A 6,975-nucleotide genomic window follows, 5' to 3' on the forward strand; every position below is an offset into this window, starting at 1 on the left:
GGCAACCCTGATTCAGCCTGGGGAGATAAATGCATTGTGACCTTACACTTTGTTTTTAATTAATCTGATTTTAAAGCCACTCTGCTGTGGGACTGTACTGCATTGCACAGAGATGACCAATGTCCATATAGATATTAAGTAGTCTCAGTAATGATAGTGCAGCAAGCAAGTGTACTTATAATATACACCATTAAATAAATATTACATTGCAGTATTGACTTCACTGTGTTCATTTATGTTTAGAATGTGTAATGCAGTAAGGTATTATTACACCACACCAAGGACCAGATTTTGCCACCTTTACTCATGATACCTGAATCTGATCATAGGTCTTCCCTGCCTTGAATAAGGGCTAGCATATGGCTGCACTGCCCCAAGAGCAGGCTAGGGAATGAACTGTAACTCAGGTTACGTCTACACTGCAAATAGAAAGTGTATTTTTGACTCAGGTTAGCTAAACTGGCTTAAAATAGCAGTGAATTCACAGCACCTGAGCTCTTAACTTGGGTTAGCAACTTGAGTCAACCCCAGGCTACCCTAGAAACTTTAACTCGGCCTGCTACTCTGAGTGAAACACAAAGTTGCCATGTCTTCACTGCTGCTTTAGCCCAAGTTAGCTAATGCGGGTTAGCTAACCTGAGTTAAGAATACACCTTTTGTGCAGTGTAGCCATACAATTCTTTTACCAGTCCCCTTTCTTCTGGGAAAGAAGTTTTTTTTTTTTTTTTGGAGTAGCTTACTCTACCCTCTGTATCCAATCAGCTACTCTGGCTGTTGAGCATGGCAGAGCTTGGACTCTTCCCACTTGCTGCCTCTCCACTCTGCTCCTCCTGCTTACATCAGTGAGAATCAGGGAAGAAGATCCTGCCTCCACTTCCTCACAAAAGGGGTTTTAAGTGGGGTGTCTTACTCCCCCTCTCTCTTCTGCATTGTCAAATAAGGACAATCTAAATGTCTGTGAATATCCCAGTTTAAATCAAATCAATGGGGCTACTCACAGAATAGGTGAGTAAGGGTGGGGGAATCTGACCCAAAATGTTTAGGGTGATATTGTCCCCAGTGAAGTCAATGGCAAAACTATCACTGACTTCAATTGAGCAGGATTTGTAGTTGTAGATTTTAATGAGACCCACTTTACATATATCTCCATAGTAAAGTTACACACGTACAGAAAAGTTTCAACTTAGTACACACAGATATTGACTAATATGGTGTTTGACAAAATCAACATACTTTCCCGTTTTTTTCTGTAGTCAGACCTTAGTTTGGACTGCAACAATGCAGTTGTACTTCAGAAATTTATTTTGGAAAATTCCATTTCATTTGTAGCAACACCACTCGAACGGTCTGCAGAAATGTTTATTTTATTATGGTTTTGGTACAGACAAAAATGCCCGTCTTTAATATTTGCCTGACAAGTGCTGGTGAAAAGTTCTTGCACAATGGTTAAAAAAAAAGATATTTTGCAGACCTTGGTGGGTTGCTGTGTGGTAAAAAACGAGTTACTTCATCCTCTGATATGACAAAGTCTAAAAGGTCAGTTCTTTTCTTATACATGCAAGTTCTCCATAAAGCTAACATTTTTCTGAATTCCATTAGCTTTTTATCAAAGGCCTGCAGGTGTTTTGATGTATTCAACAAAAGATTTATTTAACAGGCATAGTGGCTGCAAATATTAGGAATGATGGAGAGCAAAATTATTAAAGATGTGCTTCAATGCATTCCCTTTATTCTAGCATTCAGTGCCTAATTGTGTATATGTTGTTTCAATCCACAAAGTCTTAATAACACCTAATGTGCCTTTCATGTTACTGCAACAGTCATGTGTGAGGTTTCCATGTATCTTATTTACATAATAATATATGTATTCATTTTACATTAACCTTAGCAATAACCAAAATGTGGTTGCTCATTTCCATTAAACCAGACCACCTTGTCGCTAAGGAAGTATAATGCTACAGACTTATTTTATGATTTATTAATGAGATATTTTTAGTACAAGGGGTGTTCCTAGGAGCAGTTTTTCCAGCATCTCAAAGCTGGGTCAGCCTGATACTGATGTAATGTCTGGGATTTACTAGCAGGCAAGCTCAGATTTTTCTGAGCAGTGAAGTCAAGTTCCTCTCTATGCAGAATTTCAAGCCATTTAAAAAAAGGCTGAAACTCATCATTTGTTCCCGTGCTTGCTTTCCAGAAGACACCAAATAAATGGTAGTCTCTTGTTTAATGAGAAATCTGTAAACACTCTGTACCTATCTCCAACATAGGTTGGGAATCATTAAGAAAGGGATAGATAATAAAACAGAAAATATCATATTGTCTCAATATAAATTCATGGTACGTCCACACTTTGAAAACTGCATGGAGATATGGTTACCCCATCTCAAAAAAGATGTTTTGGAATTGGAAAAAGTTCAGCAAAGGGCAACAAAAATGAATAGGGGTATGGAATGGCTTCCATATGAGGAGCGATTAATAAGACTGGGACTTTTCAGCTCGGAAAAGAGATGATTAAGGGGGGAATATGATAGATGTCTATAGAATCATGACTGTTGTGCAGGAAGTAAATAAGGAAATGTTATGCACTTCTTCTCATAACACAAGAACTGGGGTCATCAAATGAAATTAATAGGCAGCAGGCTTAAAACAAACAAAAGGAAGTATTTTTTTCACAAAATGCACAGTCAACCTGTGGAACTCCTTGCCAGGGGATTTTGTGAAAGCCAAGACTATAACAGGGTGCAAAAAAGAACTAGATAAGTTCATGGATGATATGTCTATCAATGGCTATTAGCCAGGATGGGCAGGGTTGGTGTCCCTAGCCTCTGTTTGCCAGAAGCTTGGAATGGGCGACAGGAGATGGATCACCCGTTCTGTTCATTCCCTCTGGGGCACCTCACATTGGCCACTATCGGAAGGCAGGATACCAGGCTAAATGGATCTTTGGTCTGACCCAGTATGGCTGTTCTTATGTTCTGAACAGAAATAGTTTAATTTTAAAGTAACTCCACAGTGCCTCATGGGAGTGACAGTTTGGCTGCCTTATGCTCCCATTTTTCTCTTTAAGCCAGGGTGCCTGGACAGATTATATCTCCTACAATGCACCACGATCTCTCTGTTGTCTCATGAGAATCCTGTGTCTGTGGTGCATAATGGAAATGTAATTTATCTGGGAAGATTAGCCCATAGAAAAGAATGGGGACATAAAGTACCTGAACTATATAACTCCCATGATGCACTTTAATAGAACATTTAAGGTTTTTTTTTAATTGAAATAGTCCAGTTTAGTGGATTTAGTGATAAAAATATTTTTTCTTGGTGGAAAGTAGACATTTTTCATTAAAAAAACATTCAAACAACCCCCCAATTTTCTGTTTGAAAAAAATGTCAATGGAAAATTTTAGACCAGCCCTAATCACTAGTTCAAAGCCTAATCTTGAAGATAAGGTCCAGTGCTCAATTCCTGAGCCCCAAAATCTCTATTTCTCTCTCCACCCATTTTAAATGCTATTTCTGACTGATTTTTTTTAAAAACACCATTGTTTTATTTATTGAAGTTATTGTTTTATTGTATTTTAGTACTGCCTAAAACACACTATGTATTTCCAAACCCAGAGGCTAAGAGATTCTCTGCCCCAAAGTGTTTGTAATCTTAACAAAAGAAAAAATATTATCCCAGTCTAATTACATAATTCAGAATCTTTTCCAAATCTGACCATTTTATCCACACTCATGATTCCAGTGTCTCCAAACAGCTGGCAGCATCTGTGTATCTTGTGTAGTAGCAATTTTGTCTTTTGAGGATGTATATTAATTTTCTTCAGCTTAATATGTTGTGTTCCTGGTGTGCTCCATGCCTCTCCATCGGAGAAGAAAATCAAGTTAGGAGGTTGATATGAAGGCAGCAGACTTTAGGCTATTATCAATAGCAAGTGAATACTGTATAGAGAAGACCTGAGCAAATAATTGAATTTTTGGTTCGGTGACCAAATTGAAAAATCTGGAAGGGAAAAAAAAAGGTTTGTTTGAAACTGAATTTTTTTTTCCATTTTTTCTCACCAAAAACGGTCAAACAGAACATTTTGAATGTTTTTTTTTAAATGACATTTGTAAAGTCATTGTGAATCAATCATTCATTTTGAAAATGTTTCAAAATGAGATATCAAAACAGTTCATTTAAAAAATGTTGAAATAAAATATTTCCAGAGCTGCCTTGGACAAAGCCTACAATTTTGGAGGCTTTAGCACTGGTCCCTGGTCCATGTTGCATTGTCCACATGTGCTCCCAACGTGGGTTTCCTACAAGTTGCAGCACAAGGCCCGTCTCCCATGCCACTGAGACATATTCACCATGGCTGGCACAGCAAACCAGTTCATTGAATAGCTAGGGATTCTGATTATGTTCTGACTTGCACTTGAGCGTAATAAGAGGAGTGACTTTTAAATAGCAAGCTTGTACCACACCCAGAGAATGTGCTGATAATGGTTGCCTTGTGCTTTGCATGCCTTACAGTGGAAAACTTGGCCTTCAGCACATCCTTCACACCAGCAGAGAGGCTACAGCAGATTCATCATCATCATGTTCCCATTGTGCCTCTGGCATTTAGGGCAACAATGAAGCTCCTCCACTTCTTTCTGTTTCTGGCAAGTCTTTCAGTGGTTCCCCAGCTGTGCCCAGGTTTTTCAGCTCAGCTTCCACAGCTCTTCGCCAGGTTGTTTTTGGGTGGCCTCATTTTTGCTTGCCTTCGGGTGTCCATTTTATTGCTACTCTGGTGATGTAGAAGATTAGATTAGCAGATTAGGAGGTGGAAAAAGAGGACGTGTGATGACATGTTCAATGAGTCAATGAACTCCTCTGGGACAGCTGATACAGAATTCAGAGCCTGAAGGATTTCACTATCTGAAAAAGTAGACATGGACATGGGGAGGAGGAGAGCATCCCAGGAGTGTGCCATGAAGGATGAGATGCTGCAGATTATGAAGGCCCAATCAGACACGTTGAGGCGTCTGGATGAGCTTCAAGAAAAATGGCTTAAGCCTAGACTCCCTGGCAGTCCCTGTACACTGGCCTGAAAACATCAACCTGTTCCCAATCCCCCTCTCCCAAACAATCCAGAAGGCATGGGGGGAAGTTGCAGTATCCTTTCCACTCAACACTGAGGGAGGGTACTTAGACCAAAAGGTGGCCATTCAAAGACCTTTGATGGGCAAGACTTCTGTGATCTTACAGAAAAGGTGACTTGGTTTCTTCCCTCCCAATTTTATCACACTGTTTGCCCAAGCTTAAATTATCTTCCTGTTCTTTCAATTTCTTTACGTTTGTGCAATAAAAGTAAACATTTCAAGAATGAAATACTCTTTATTTATTCCAAGAATGGGAATAAAGTATAAATCCCAAGGGTTTGAGGGAGGGTAAGGGGAGGTACAGGGAAATTGTTTGACTGCAGGAGATGGAATGGGAAGGCACGATGCAGATAAGTGGCGCACATTACAGTGGCTTATTACTGAAAGAGGTTTTCTAAGCCTCCTAGAGACAGAGCTCCTCACTGGGCTCTTCTTATTGCCCTAGTATCTGTCTGCTCAAAATTAGCTGCCAGCCTATCCTCTTGCACACCCCACCCGGGTGGAAACTTCTCTCCCTTTGCCTCACAGATATTATGGAGCACACAACATGCACCAATAACAATGGGGAAATTGATTTTACTGAGGTCTAACCTAATAAGCAAACTGCACCAGTGACCCTTTAAATGTTCAAAAGCATACTGGCACATTCCATCAACATTCTGCACTTGTTCAACCTATTGTTGAACCGCTCCTTACTGCTGTCCAGGTGGCCAGTGTATGGCTTCATAAACCATGGGAACAAGGATAAGCTGGATCACTATTGGCATTTCAACATCATCCACGGTTATTTTGCAATCGTGAAAGAAAATCCCTGATTGCAGCTTTCTGAACAAACCTGTGTTCCTAAAGATGTGCATGTCATGCACCTTTCCTGATCATCTGATGCCAGGGCCGTCCTTAGGCATACACAGCATACACAGCTGCATAGGGCACCATGAAATTTGGGGCACCAAATTGCCCCAAATTTCATGGTGCCCTAGGCAGCTGCATGCTCCATACGCGGCAGCACCAGGCCCGGCGACCAGCCCTATCCTTCGGCCGGTCCCCCCACAGGTTGCGCCCACTGCAAGGGGCAAGGCTGTCCCTCAGAGGGGTGTGGGGCCCTGGACTACTCCCTCCGCCCCACCTCTTACTCTCCACCCTGCTCCGCCCCCCAGCCCGCCCCCATTCCACCTCTTCCACCAGCGACCCCGCACTCACCAGCAGCGGCAAGAAGCTGAGCAACCCGGCCCCAGCCCACTCTTCTCCACCAGCTCCCAGCTGTGTTGCTCCACTTCCTGCCACCGGTGAGCATGGGGAGGTTGGGGAAAGGACGCCCCCCACACTCACTGGTGGTGGGAAGCAGAGTGACGTGGCCCCAGCCAGCTCCGCTTCATTTGCCCCGGCCCCAGCCGTGTTGCTGGGGGGCGGGAGGTAGGGTTTAGGGAAAGTTTCCCCCTGTCCCCAGGGACTCACCGGTGGCAGGAAGTGGAACCCCGCGACTGGGAGCTGGCAGAGTAAAGCTGGCTGGGGCCGCGTCGCTCCGCTTTCCACTGCTGGTGAGTTGGGGAGGGGGGGACCTTTTTCTAACTCCCCGCCCCTGAGCGACATGACCCTGGAGGAGGGGCTGGAGGCCCACACAGCACCCCCCATGCGGGGCTGCGTAAGGCACCCAAATGGCTAGGGACGGCCCTGTCCGATGCTGATGATGCTGAAAACACCCCCTGTGATCCACCAGCACTAGCAAACACTATTGAACACTATTTCAGTTTATGTATTCTTTGGCAAGGTGGTCTGGTGCCAAGATGTGTGCCATTGCCCCACTGCAGTTAGGGAACTGCATCATGGCAAAATCATCCACTGTGTCCTGCA

The sequence above is a fragment of the Eretmochelys imbricata genome, chromosome 1, assembly GCF_965152235.1.
Source record: "Eretmochelys imbricata isolate rEreImb1 chromosome 1, rEreImb1.hap1, whole genome shotgun sequence".
NCBI lineage: Eukaryota > Metazoa > Chordata > Testudines > Cheloniidae > Eretmochelys > Eretmochelys imbricata.